General features: G+C 33.7%; 1 protein-coding gene across 10 annotated transcripts in view; it reads right to left on the bottom strand.

The window, feature by feature from the left end:
* The window catches only part of DLG1 (discs large MAGUK scaffold protein 1), a 252742-nt gene that overhangs the window by 123716 nt on the left and 116266 nt on the right, over nt 1-12760 (bottom strand). The window lies entirely within an intron of this gene.

Genomic DNA, 12760 nt, shown 5'->3' with positions numbered 1-12760 from the left:
TTAATGTACAACTAATGTTATCTGGTGACTAATGGGAAATTGGGAATTAGGAAGAACTATTAAGAATAACACCCACAATAGCTATTAAAAATGACTTTTACCCCATAGATTTAAGTATAAAAGATTTGCAAGGCTATCTCAATACATTTTAAAATGTTGTCTCATTAAATTATTTATTAAAATCATTTTCATAGCATAAGATGAAACTGAAGAAAAGATAACTGAAACCATACTACAGGATAATTTAGAATTGTTTATATCTTACATCACATGTTATATGAATGAGGTAAACTGAGCTTAGAATATACACAAAGATTCAATAAGGTCTAAATAAATGTATACCACATTTAGGGAAAATGAAGTATGTGAATTAGCAAATCTTTTGTTAATATCTTAGATAACAAGGAAAAGTAATTACTCTTGTGCCACTGCTGGTCAGTAAGTACCTTATTTTGTTTTTGTATGGCACAGTTAATATTCTTAATCCAAGTTCCTTTGTTTAAAGATCTACTATGCTGTAATGAGATATGCTTCTCTGATCAAATGTCAAAGAAGCTATCTAAGAAGGGGGCAGAAAACAGAAAACCCAGCAAGCCTTTTGCATGTTTACAGAAGAATAAAATACAGCACAGATTTATCAAAACTCTGCTTGGGAACAACAGGAGTCTAGTATCTTTAGAATAAAGGTATTTTTCATTATTTAAGTCTGACTCTTTATTTGATTCAGATGAATTTTTTTGGGCCACAGTTACTGTAAACAGCTTCAATATAAACTGGTGCAGGGGGAAAAATGTTATTTGAACAAGCTGCATGTGACATCCACGTCATAATTATCTCAGAAGCAAACATCAATAAACCAGGTACATTTTAAAACAAATCACTAATGGTGTTAAATTACAAAGTTTTGATTTTAAAATAACAAAGGGGAGATCAGAAAATAGATCTAGTGGTTAATAATCCTATTATAGAAACATGGGTACAAATTTGTTACTTCACACAGATCACCTAGTTCATGAATCTGTTTCTGCTTGCAAGATTCATGATACTGAGTTAAAGTTTATCATCCTTTTATTATGAAAAGATGGTATTCTATCAGCATTCAGTTCATCACTTTGTACTGGTAGAAGGATGAGTCAACAACCACTAATAATTTAAAGTAAAAAGACCTTAAACTTGGATTTAAAGATATGGTTACATAATTAACAAGGAGGTGTGAAACTACGTACTACAATATACTTTAACCTGATTTTTAAACCAGAACATGGTTAGAGAAACCTGCACAGCCATGGACTTCAGTGATTACTAATGTAAAATGGGCTCTCAATGCGTCCTAGTAATCATGCATTTACCCTATTCTATTTCATTCTTCTAGAAGTCCCTAATGATTCCATCCCCTGTTGACTTTCTTCTACCACTTACTGTTTCAGCAATACTGACCTCTCTGCTGTTCTCCAAATATCCTAAACATGTTCTGGTCTCAGTCTTTTATTTACTAGTTCTCTGCCTAGAATGCTTTTGCCCCAGGTACCCACATGGCTCAATTCCATTACTTCTTTCATGACTTTATTCAAATATCAAATATACATAGCAGATATTACTAAAAGATTTTTCTTTGTGCATGGGTAGCCACTACCAATCAGAAGGTGTTCAAAATGTTCTATCATTTGATGAACTTAGGACATAAGTCTCAAAAATATAAAAATGCCAAAAAATTACCAGTTTCATGTTTTTCTCTATCTAGCAATAGCTAATTGCCCAATAATGTCCTATTTGAAAATAAACATGTTTTGCTCAAGTATATTTGCTCAATAGATTTTCATCTTTTTTTTTTTTAAGACTTTATTTTTAAGTAATCTCTACAACCAACATGGGGCTCAAACTCACCACCCAACATCAAGAGAGGCATGCTCTTCCAACTGAGCCAGCCAGGTGCCCCCTCTTCTCTTTTTAAAACTGTATTAGGAAGTATTTCTCACTGACAGCTTATATTTAAAAACTGTGGTGCCCATCTTCCAAACTTCTAGGTTCTACTAACTTCAACCTGTCCCTAGGTCCCTACCACATGTGGCAGCTGCTTCCTGTGGTTACTATCTGTTTTACTTTGGTATTCTCACTTTTCCTTTTCAGTTCTCCAATTCTTGTTTAAGCCCCCCCCCCCCCCTTACATTCTGTTAAAATAATTGCTGTGGCTCCTGTTTTCCTGGCTGGACCCTGTCAAGGTTACCAATCCTCTGGCTAAAACATAATTCTTTATCATTCTATGATTAGATTGATTCTCCTACCTCTAGATTCCTTATTTTAAAAAAAACAGAATATTTTGATAATGGTGGTGATGAAGCTGGTAATGATGATTATCAGGTATTATTAGGCCTTTGCTTGTACCGTCTCATTTAATTCTCACTAGATCTTGATGTGGATAACACTTGCATCCCTATTTTCTGCGGTGGAGGAAAGAGACTCAGAGAATTTAGGTGTATTTGTCTAAAGTGCCACAGATAGTAAATGGCAGAAGAGATTTTAACTCAGGCCACCATCTTCTAAAGACAGTTTGCTCAATCAGTATGCTACACTGTCTTTTTAAAATACTTCAAAAAGAGTTATTTTAATTCTTATTGTTACTATCATATTTTACTACAAAGACAATATATAATACCCCAAAAAAGAAAAAGAATACTTTTTCAATCCTTAGCTCAAGGATTGGCAAACATTTTCTAAAAAGGGCCAGATAATACGTATTTTAGACTTTATGGGCCATGTTTCTGTATTGTAACTACCCAACTTTGTGCTGTAGAAGCTTGAAAATAGCTATAAGCAATATACAAATAGAGACGGCTGTGTTCCAATAAAACTTTATTTACAAAAACAAGTGGCAGGCTGGATTTGTGCTGACTCTCACTTTGGTGATTTAAAAAAGAAAAAAAGGCTGATAAGATCTGTGAAGAAAATAGAAAATGACTTTAAGATACTCAGGCTAGTTTGTATTAACTACAATTGCTTTAATGTCTTGCAGTGCTTTATCTATGATAATAAAAATATGCAACTCCTCCCATAAGATCATGGAAGTGAGAATAAAAAAGCAAATAATACATATGGAAATTTCAAGTCTCATCTATAGTTCTTTAAAATATTTTTACAAAAAAGGCCTATGTAATAAAGCAGTGTTCTTAATAACTGAAAGAATTTAGGCTCTATACTGTATGTAGCCTTTCAGTCTGGGAAGTGATTAAAATGACATGATTTTTGCTCTGCTTCCCATTCCTACCCCCCTCCAAAATCCTGCTTATGGTATTTAGTATAGATGAAGCAATTAATTCCTAAGATTGGTATGCATCTTGTTTATTTTACCTCTAGCTTTCAAAATACTTTCAAACTGATTTCTTTTTCAAATTTATAACACTTCGATACATTAGGTGGTTTTACCAAGATCAGTCAGAGTTAAATACAGAAAAATGAGCCTAGGGTCTGTTTTGATCCAAATCTCAGATTATAATCTCTAGTTATTTCTCTCAGGACCAACAAAAAATCTGTAAGGCAATCAATTGGTCCTATTCTGTCATAACAGTAACTGCTTCACACTCCATAGCTGCCTGAAATCAACAGCCACAGTTTAGATTTCACAAAAACTAAAAAATATTGTTCAGAAATAGGATTAAATTGGGGTTTACTAAAGGATAAAGAATTAATAGGCAGGACTCCTTTTAAGAGGTAAGGGAGAAAAATCTTTTAAACATATTTATCTAGAGGCAGAAGAAATTGTGTTTAGGCTTTCCTAAAATTCCACTACCTCCAGATGTCATTGCCAGTTGGTTTATACTTGCACAAAATAGGTCCAGTCTTTTTTGATTGATTTGCATATGCCTGTAAAATTATTACATCAGTTGGTTTATTTAAAGTTTGTTAAATAAGGTGATAATTGTAGGCTACTGTTCTCCACATGGTCTGAACAACTATTTTTACCTTTATAAATTTTAAATTTTGATATAAAAATGGAGGACTGAAATGTAATCTACATTAGAGTGCCAGGAAGTACAAAGAATAACACAGAAAAAAATCTTTAAAGAAAATGAATCTAAGTCAAATTTTAACGATAAGAATTTAAATTCTTCATATGTATAAGAATACTTCATATACTTCACATGTATAAGTAATCCAAAGTAATTTGGATTACTTTTGAAATATACATGATTTTACAAAATCTTGTAGTGTAGACGTTTTTTAATTAAAAAAATTTTTTTGCAAAATTTTAAGCCATAGTTCTATATAAAAATGGCTTGGGAAATTTACAGTGGCCAAACCATATTCAGAAGCTCCAAACTTCCTTATAGCCAGCATCAGATTAAATGAAAACAAACAAGTATATAACATTTGTTTATTAGTTCAACAAATATTTATCAACTGCATTCACCATGCTAGGCTCTGGAGGGATACAAGAAAATACGCATCTTGTACTATCAGCTCTTGTGACGCTTATGGTTCAGCAGCTAATATTAAACAAATCATTACCAACTGATTACCTGAAATAAATTGATTATAGTTGTGATAAGAGGTATGAAGTACAAATCTCATGAAAACAAACACTGCTTAAAAATACAGGCAAAAATGTTGCAAAGGCTGAATATCTTATCCTGACCCCACGAGAAGTAGATAATTTTCAGCACTGTTATTAACACATTACTTTAAAGGTTAACCTTAAAATTTGTTTGAATATATTAAAAATATGTAAGCTGCAGCTTGTGAAATTTCTTTCTACCTATCTGTCCTTGACAAAAGGGCCATCTAACAATCATGACACTATACAGAAGTTACAAAGATGAATACAACACATTTCCTATTTATAAAGAGCTTATATAAACAAATTTCATTAATTTAGTTCTTTAAGCTACAGCCAGTCTAATCTCCATTAAGATATTAATTTTTTAATAGGCTTTATTTTTTAAAGCAGTTTTTAGGTTCAAAGCAAAATCGAGGAGAGTTCCCATATAGCCTATGCCCACACACATGCATAGCCTTCCCATTATCAACATTTACCACCAGAGTGGTACATTTGTACAAATGACAAACCTACACTGACACATCACTATTATCCAAAGTTCAGGGTTCACTCTTGGATATTCTATGGGTCGTAACAAATTTATAATGACATTTACCTACCAATATAGTATCATACAGAATAGTATCACTGTCCTAAAAATCCTCTGTGCTCTACCTATTCATCATCATTCTTCCCTAACCCTTGGCAACCACTGATCTTTGTACTGTCTCCATAGTTTTGCCTTTCCCAGAATGTCATATATAGTTGGAAGGATAGGGTATGTAGCCTTTTCAGATTGGCTTCTTTCACTTAGTAATATGCATTTAAGGTTCCTCCATGTCTTTTCATTTCTTTTTAGTGATAAATAAATTCCTTTGTCTGGATGTACCAGAGTTTATCACATTTTGGTTGCTTGCAAGTTCTGGCAATCATAAATAAAGGTGCTATAAACATGTGTGCAGGTTTTCATGTGGACATAGGTTTTTAACACATCTGGGTAAATACCAAGGAGTGCAATTGCTGGACTGTATGGTCAAATTGGTATTTTTAAAAGGCTTATATAACCACTGTAAACAATTATTTTTTGTTTAATCTTCATCTCTACAGTTTTCTAAAGTGTCCTACTGTACAAATAACTGGGTCTTAAACATCGTTTGAACAAATTTTTAGTGGAACATATAGGTTCCCTGTAAGAAATTCCACAATATTCTTCAGGTGAAAAGGGAACAATTAATTTTAAAATCTATTCATGGTATCAATCTTACCATTTAGCTTTAGTGGCCTTTTGAGTGGGCAATTAAACTTTGCCAACAGGCAGCATCTCACAACCAGTATAAAAGAGCTTTTTATCCTAACCTTGATTTCTTGGTTAGTCAATATCCAAAGGAGACTATTTCTAACTATTCACCTAGAAACTATCCTATCAGTCAGCATTTCCAAAGTAGTTTAAGAGGACTGTCTACCTACTTTCTATATATTCTAGTTTAATACAAAGGCATTATATTGCTGAATATAACCAACTTCATTCCTTAGAGATGAAGAAAAATACATAAATTTGATCTAACACTTCAAAATACAACTATCATTAGGCATGAGTCTAAATGTATGAAACATGTATAGAGGAAGGTTAGGCCAAATCAGAATGGTCCGAAGTGGAGATGTCTTGGTGTGACTATTTAGACCTGCTGCCTGGTGGGAAAAAGCAGCAGATAAATGGCTATAAATGATGTACCATATGCCTCTGTTTGCCTGGTGTTGTCCCACTTTAATTATTAATAGTTTTCTCTTTCCATCAAAAGTACTCCAGTTTGGTCGATGAGTTACACAGTCATCTTAAGTACAGGGAAATTGGTTTCTCTTTTCTCTTTCTGTCTCACCTCCTCAGGAGTTATCTCTTCCCAGAGGGTTAAACAGGAAGAGAATCATCAGCTAGAGGATCAGAATAACACTAGATAAAGTGTGATATATGTTTCATAGAAGGTCTAAGGAAGAAATTCAGATAGATTAAAAAATTTACAATAATAAAGAATCAGATAGTATTGAATGCTATAAGGAAACAATTTTTTAAAGGTAAGAAGACAGAGTAATGTTTGGAGTGAAAGAGTACCTGCAACCTTAGATAAGAATCTTGGCAGGCCCTGTGAAAAGGCACAGATAAGGAGATATCTAAAGACAGTGAGGGAATGAACCATGAGAATATCTAGGGGAAAGAACGGTCCAGGCAGAGAGAAGGGAACATCAAGATAAAGGCTCTTAGATGGCCACATGTGGTATATTTGAGGAACAAGAACAAGGCCAGTACAGCCGGAGCAGAGTAAGTGAGGGAGCAGTAGCAAACACGACTGGATGTACTGCCGGGGCGAGATCATACAGGTGTTTTGGTCTGGGGTTAAGAAGGACTTAGAATTTTATTATAATTTGGATCAGAAGCCATGGAAGGGTTAAAAATAAGGTACCGATATTCTGAAAGGATGACACTGGCTGATGGGTGAACAGACTGTTGAAAGAATAGAGACAGGGAGACCAGTTAGAGGTCTACTGCTGTAGTTCAGGCAACAAATGAAATAATTTAAACTAGTAGTTGTGGAAATTGTAAAAAGTGGTCAGATCATAAATATGTCCTGGACATAGAGCCAAGAGGATTTGCTGTGTGGACCAAAGGAAAAAATAACAGAAAATGACTCCAAGAGTTTCTATCTTCAGCATCTCAGTGAGTGATGATGAAAGAAGGCGATGGGGAGAACAATCAAACTAGAGACTTGTTTTTGACATGTTAACTTTCAGATACTTAATCTAAGTGGAGATACTAAATAGGAAGTTAGATTTACAAGTCTAGTGTGCGGGATTAGCTCTGAGCTAAAGATACAAATACTGATGTTGTTTAAAGGCACAGGACTGTATAAGATCACCTGAAATGTGAGTATAAAAAGACAGAAGTTCAAGGACTAAGCCCTGAGGCAATCTAGAATTTAGTGGTAGAAAGAGGTGGAGGATATTGCAAAGGAAACTGAGTTTGGGAGTATACTGGAAAGGTAGTGTTCAAGAGTCAAAGGCGAAAGGAATTTAAAGGAGGGAACAGTCAATTTTGTAAAAGCTATTGTGTGGTCAACTAAAACAAAAACCTTGAACTGATCATTGGATTTGACAATCCATTCCAAAAGATTTTTTGGTTGGTTGTTTTAATGAGAGAATTATAGGAGGTATATATGCTGATGAGAATAATTCAGTAGAGGGAGAAAGACAGATAACACAATGAAGAAGAGAGAATTTCAGAAGTCCTTGAATAGTCAAAGGAACTAAGAAGTGAAGGGTGAGCTGTAGGAACACAGATGGATCATTCATTTTAACAGGCTAGAATACAGAGTAAGATAATCAATTCAGAATGAGGGCCAGGAAGCGAGTATTGGAAATTTAATGTGCAGCTTTGGAGCCAGTGTGGAGGAGGCAGAGTTGCAATTAACCAAGGTTGAATCTTACCAATGAAGTGACAGAGGGGCAACAGTTAATGAAAGGCAGCACTTTTAGTCATGGACCAAGGAATTTGAGCAAGGCAAAGAGGGAAGTGAGAGCATGAAAGGAGTGACAGGTAACAGAAAGTTGGGCTGAAAGTCTTCAGAAGATAAATTTTTAAAAAATCACTGTAATGTGGAAGTGAGCTAAAAAGAAAGGAAGTGCTAGTCAGATAGTTTGAAATGCTTGCAACTGAGATTTTGTAAGTGGTACGGTCAATGGTAATGAGGTCTTAAATGTAACTATTTAAGCGGGTCACCCAAGTGAAAGAAAAGACAAGATTCCTAGTGGTTAGGATATCAAAGAATTGAAAAGTCAAGATTTTGGATAGATCACACAAGAATACTGAAAATCACTAAGAATAATTACAGGAATAGTGGGCAGAGAAAAGACAGTAAACTAGGTGTTCAAATCATCAATGAGTAGGAGTGACTGAGAGAGATGCAGATGACTAGAAAAGGAGGGGAAGTGGAAAATATCATCTGATGGTAACTACATTTTTTTTTTTAAAGAGAGAGGAAATACAGTCATCCATAAATATCAACGATAAGCAAGGAAGACAGATAAAATTTCCACTTTTTGCGAGGGGTATAGAACAAAACAGTATCCTCAGGGAAATGCCAGGTGTCCATGAGAGAAAAAAAGGGTGAACCATCACAGAAGAGTTTGAGGATAAAGGAAATTTTGCTAATGACAAATTGGGAGTTCCAAAGGGCAGACTGAAAGGGCTTGGTAGGTCAGAGAGAAATGGGAGTTTAAAACCGATTAGAGATATGCCAGAATCACTCAGAGGTAAGGAAATGAATGAGAGTGGTCTGGAAGGTTTGAACTTTTTGGAGTGATTAAAGGTAAAAGGATATAGAGTATAAAATTAGTCCTGATGGTATACCCAGGAAACTTCAAACTTAGTTGTCTACTTGTGACTCGTTTAAATATTTGCAAAAGGGAATGTTGGGAGGAGAGGAAAAGTCAGGGAATTGGTGGTCTCACCAAGAAGTGAGGTGCTCTTTGGGCCCCCTTCCCCTTAAATCCCACAATTAAAGGTGTTGAGGTTTGGAGTTCTTAAAAAAGTGCATGCCTGTACTTACAGTTAACTTATTCAGTCAACACTACTTTACTGAATGTTTGAATAAACTGCACTACCCTAGGTGCTGTAATTCCTAATTATCTATATTTGAATTTGTTCATGGACTATCAAAAGTTAAGTAATATAAAAAGAAAATAATAATATAATGAAGTAATAGCTGCCAGGCACTGTTCTAAGTATGATACATATATTAAATAATTTAATACAATTAACTCATGAGGTTGATACTATTATATTCATTTTTGGACAATATGTCCAATGCACAGCTCTACAAAATTAAATCCTTTATAATCTAGAATGCATCTTTTTAGGACAAATAGTATTCTTTTTATACAACTTAGCTTATATATTTTTCCACACATGGGTATCTGAAAAGTGTTTTCCTGCATTTTAATGTAGGACAGGTTTTTTTCCTCTTAAAAAGACTATTCAATTCTTATTAAAAATTTTATTGTTCTAATTCAATTATGACAAGTCATCATGTCTGTTCCATTCACTCCTAAGAAAAGAACTTTGTTGTTTTCAGCTCAATTTGGCTTGTCAGTTGTTCGGGGGAGGGCGGAATCTTGTTTGACTATTTATAATGATCCATGTTAGGAATTTTTGAGTAGTCCAAAATATAGGCACAGCTGCTAAACACACATTCAGAGTGACCTACCACTTCACAGCTGTTCGAAGTTTATATGACTACTATACTCATTAATAAACACTGATACCACCAAGGAGGAAAAACTTTTTACCTCGGGGCTAATCAAGTGACAAAGACTAGAAATGCTGGAGTTCTTTAAAACCCTCATGAATATAAAAATTGGTCCTAACTGGAATAGAGGTGAGTGTGCTAAATAGGACAGGGCAGACTGGCATTAAATGATCCTAAATGCAAGAAGAACAGAGGGAATTCTGAGGTAAAGAAATGAGGAAGGTTTGACAACATGTAGACCCTTTTTTTCTGTAATAATTATTCAAAATCAAGAACATAAATAGTATGAAGCACAAAATAGAAAAAACTTACACCAAAGTAAAAAAATTAGAAACTCTTCTTAATTTAACATTTTAAAAAAAGCCCCAAAAAACCAAAAACAACAACCCAAGGGGCACCTGGGTGGCTCAGTCAGTTAAGTGTCTGCATTCAACTCAGGTCAGGATCCCAGAGTCTTGGGATCAAGCCCCGTACAGGGCTCTCTGCTCAGTGGAGAGCCTACTTCTCTCTCTCCCTCTACTGCTTCCCCTGCTTATCTCTCTCTCTCTCTCTCTGTTAAATAAATAAATAACTAAAATTAAAAAAAAAAAAAGGCAACCCAAGTGAACTTCTGGGATATAACCAAATGACAAAAATGAGAAATAGTTTGTAAGCTGTACAGTTATCATCATTGTGTGGGGACACAGAAGGGTGAGGAAATCAGGTACATCGGGGATTTGTGTGGCCTGAAGGAAATACGAAAAATGGAGGGGAGGAAAAGGGAAACAGAGAAAGAAATGGGCTACTGTGAGGAACTAAAGGCAATGGTGAGGGAAGGAAAGTGGATCCAAGAAAAATAGGTACCCAGGAGGTTTAGGATTAGGTGTTATATTTTGGAAGGCCATAAACTAACAAGGTTTTGGTGATTGAAATGGAAAATGATCAATTCCATAAACATTTATTGAGCACCAACTATATGCCAAGCCCTATCCTAGAAGCTGGGGGTCTTACAGAAGTTTGTAACCACTTAGCTTCCTTAACATTAAAAAAAAAATTAATGACTTCATACTAAATTCCAGATAGTACAGAACCTGGCACATAATCTGAGTTATGAATGTGAATATTTCCAACACACAAACAATTTAAATGAATCTCTAAATAAATTCTCTTTTTATATATAGAGGATATTTGGGGGTTATTAAATCAGAGTAATGACTTTCAAATTAATAAAACTTGATTTAATAGCAATTCTCCAAACTGCTAAAAGTATCATGCTGCATAGTTACAAGGAATTAGATTCAAACTTAATCTTGCTATTAAATCTTAGAAAAAATATTTCTAACAACAAAGGAAACCTGGTAATCATTGCTGCTATTTATCAATCACAGAACAAAACACTATCATAATACTATCTTCACAGATATGTAGTAAATGCTCAGTAAATTATGAAATTTCATTAATCTACCTTGTTTTTAACAATATGCAAATCCTTCTGGTGCTACAAATTAAAAACTGCCAGCCACGAGTCAGTAGATGAAACAGAAAAATGTAGTCTAGCATCAGACAAGATCCAAATCTGTCTAATGTTCTATCTTGGTCCTATCATATTTTATCCAGTAAAGTGAATTCCAATGAATTACAACAAAAGACTTGGATATATAAAATATCTAACTCATCAGTTAGAAAAATATACAGAATGAAAAACAGTATGATGGTACTTCAGAGCAGGAGAAATAAAAGCTAAAACCTTTGACCTAATGTCTATACTTCTAGAGATGAAATACAAAGGTAATGAAAAAGACAAGTAAAAAGAAGAAGTATGAAAGAAATAAAAACTAAGTCATTTATCAGTATAACAAATGATTTGAACAAAATGGGAGGAAAATAAAATTATAAATGGCTTTGTAGGATTAACTGTGAATTGAGTTTTTATTGAAATTATGACTCTACTTAGTGCAATACAAAAGCAGCTTTTTCTCCAACTCCTAAGTAACTATAATGTAATTCTGTGGTTTCAATAGTTTTATATGTGAACTATTTTGCTTGCCTTTTCATTTGTACACCCCTAATAAGATTATATATCAGTGGTAGTGTATATGTATACATATACAGTACTGTGTACTTATATAAACTACATGTGAGTTTTTAAAAGTTTTTAGCACATCTTTTTTTATTGACAATAGAAAATATCATTTAATATTAATCTATTATGAATTAACAACAAGCCTTAGTCTTTGCATCCCTTTTTGATATGTATAATTGTAGTCAAAATCAAGTTAGTTAAATTCTTCAGGCAGTATTCAATCTAAGAGTTAAATCATATCATTGCCTCTGAAGTTTTGATTAAAACTAACATCGGTGCCTACATAAGAACAATTAATGACTCTCCCTAGCCCAGTAATTCCATTTCTCTCACACGTTAGAAAAATAAGTACAATTTCTTAAGAAATTTGACAATATTTTAAAATCAAAACTACTGAAAGACAATTCTAGTAACCAAAAGCAAGAAAGAAGCTGTTGACAGTTTATATTTATTGTGCTGCTTCTAATTATTAAAAAAAGATGGTTTTAAAGAAATTTATTTTAAGAAGCACTAGGCTATGTGTATAAATTTTATTAAGTATTATTGATGTCAAAGGACAAAAGCAATCTCTCCTTGTTTTTAAACTAGACTAATTCTTATCCTTTCATTTTTACCAAAGTTTAATAAATACCTATAGAAAATATTTTAAATATGAATAGTCCCCCAACCTCCTTTAATGCCAAATAAATATTTCACTTAAATTACTATTAATTTATATTTCCCCCATTATTTTTAATACTCATTTCCTCAAAAAGATTTGGTTTTACATGATTTTTTTTTTTTAATTTGGGAGATTTTTAGTGCTTGCTCATCAGTCTGAAAAAATATTTCTACAATTGTGTAATTACATAAGCTTAATGCTTTTAAATT

Source organism: Mirounga leonina, unplaced genomic scaffold (assembly GCF_011800145.1).
Source record: "Mirounga leonina isolate KUSES-001 unplaced genomic scaffold, KU_Mleo_1.0 Mir_115, whole genome shotgun sequence".
Taxonomy (NCBI): domain Eukaryota; kingdom Metazoa; phylum Chordata; class Mammalia; order Carnivora; family Phocidae; genus Mirounga; species Mirounga leonina.
Note: the sequence above shows the minus strand (reverse complement) of the source record. Positions and strands in the feature narration are given on the sequence as shown.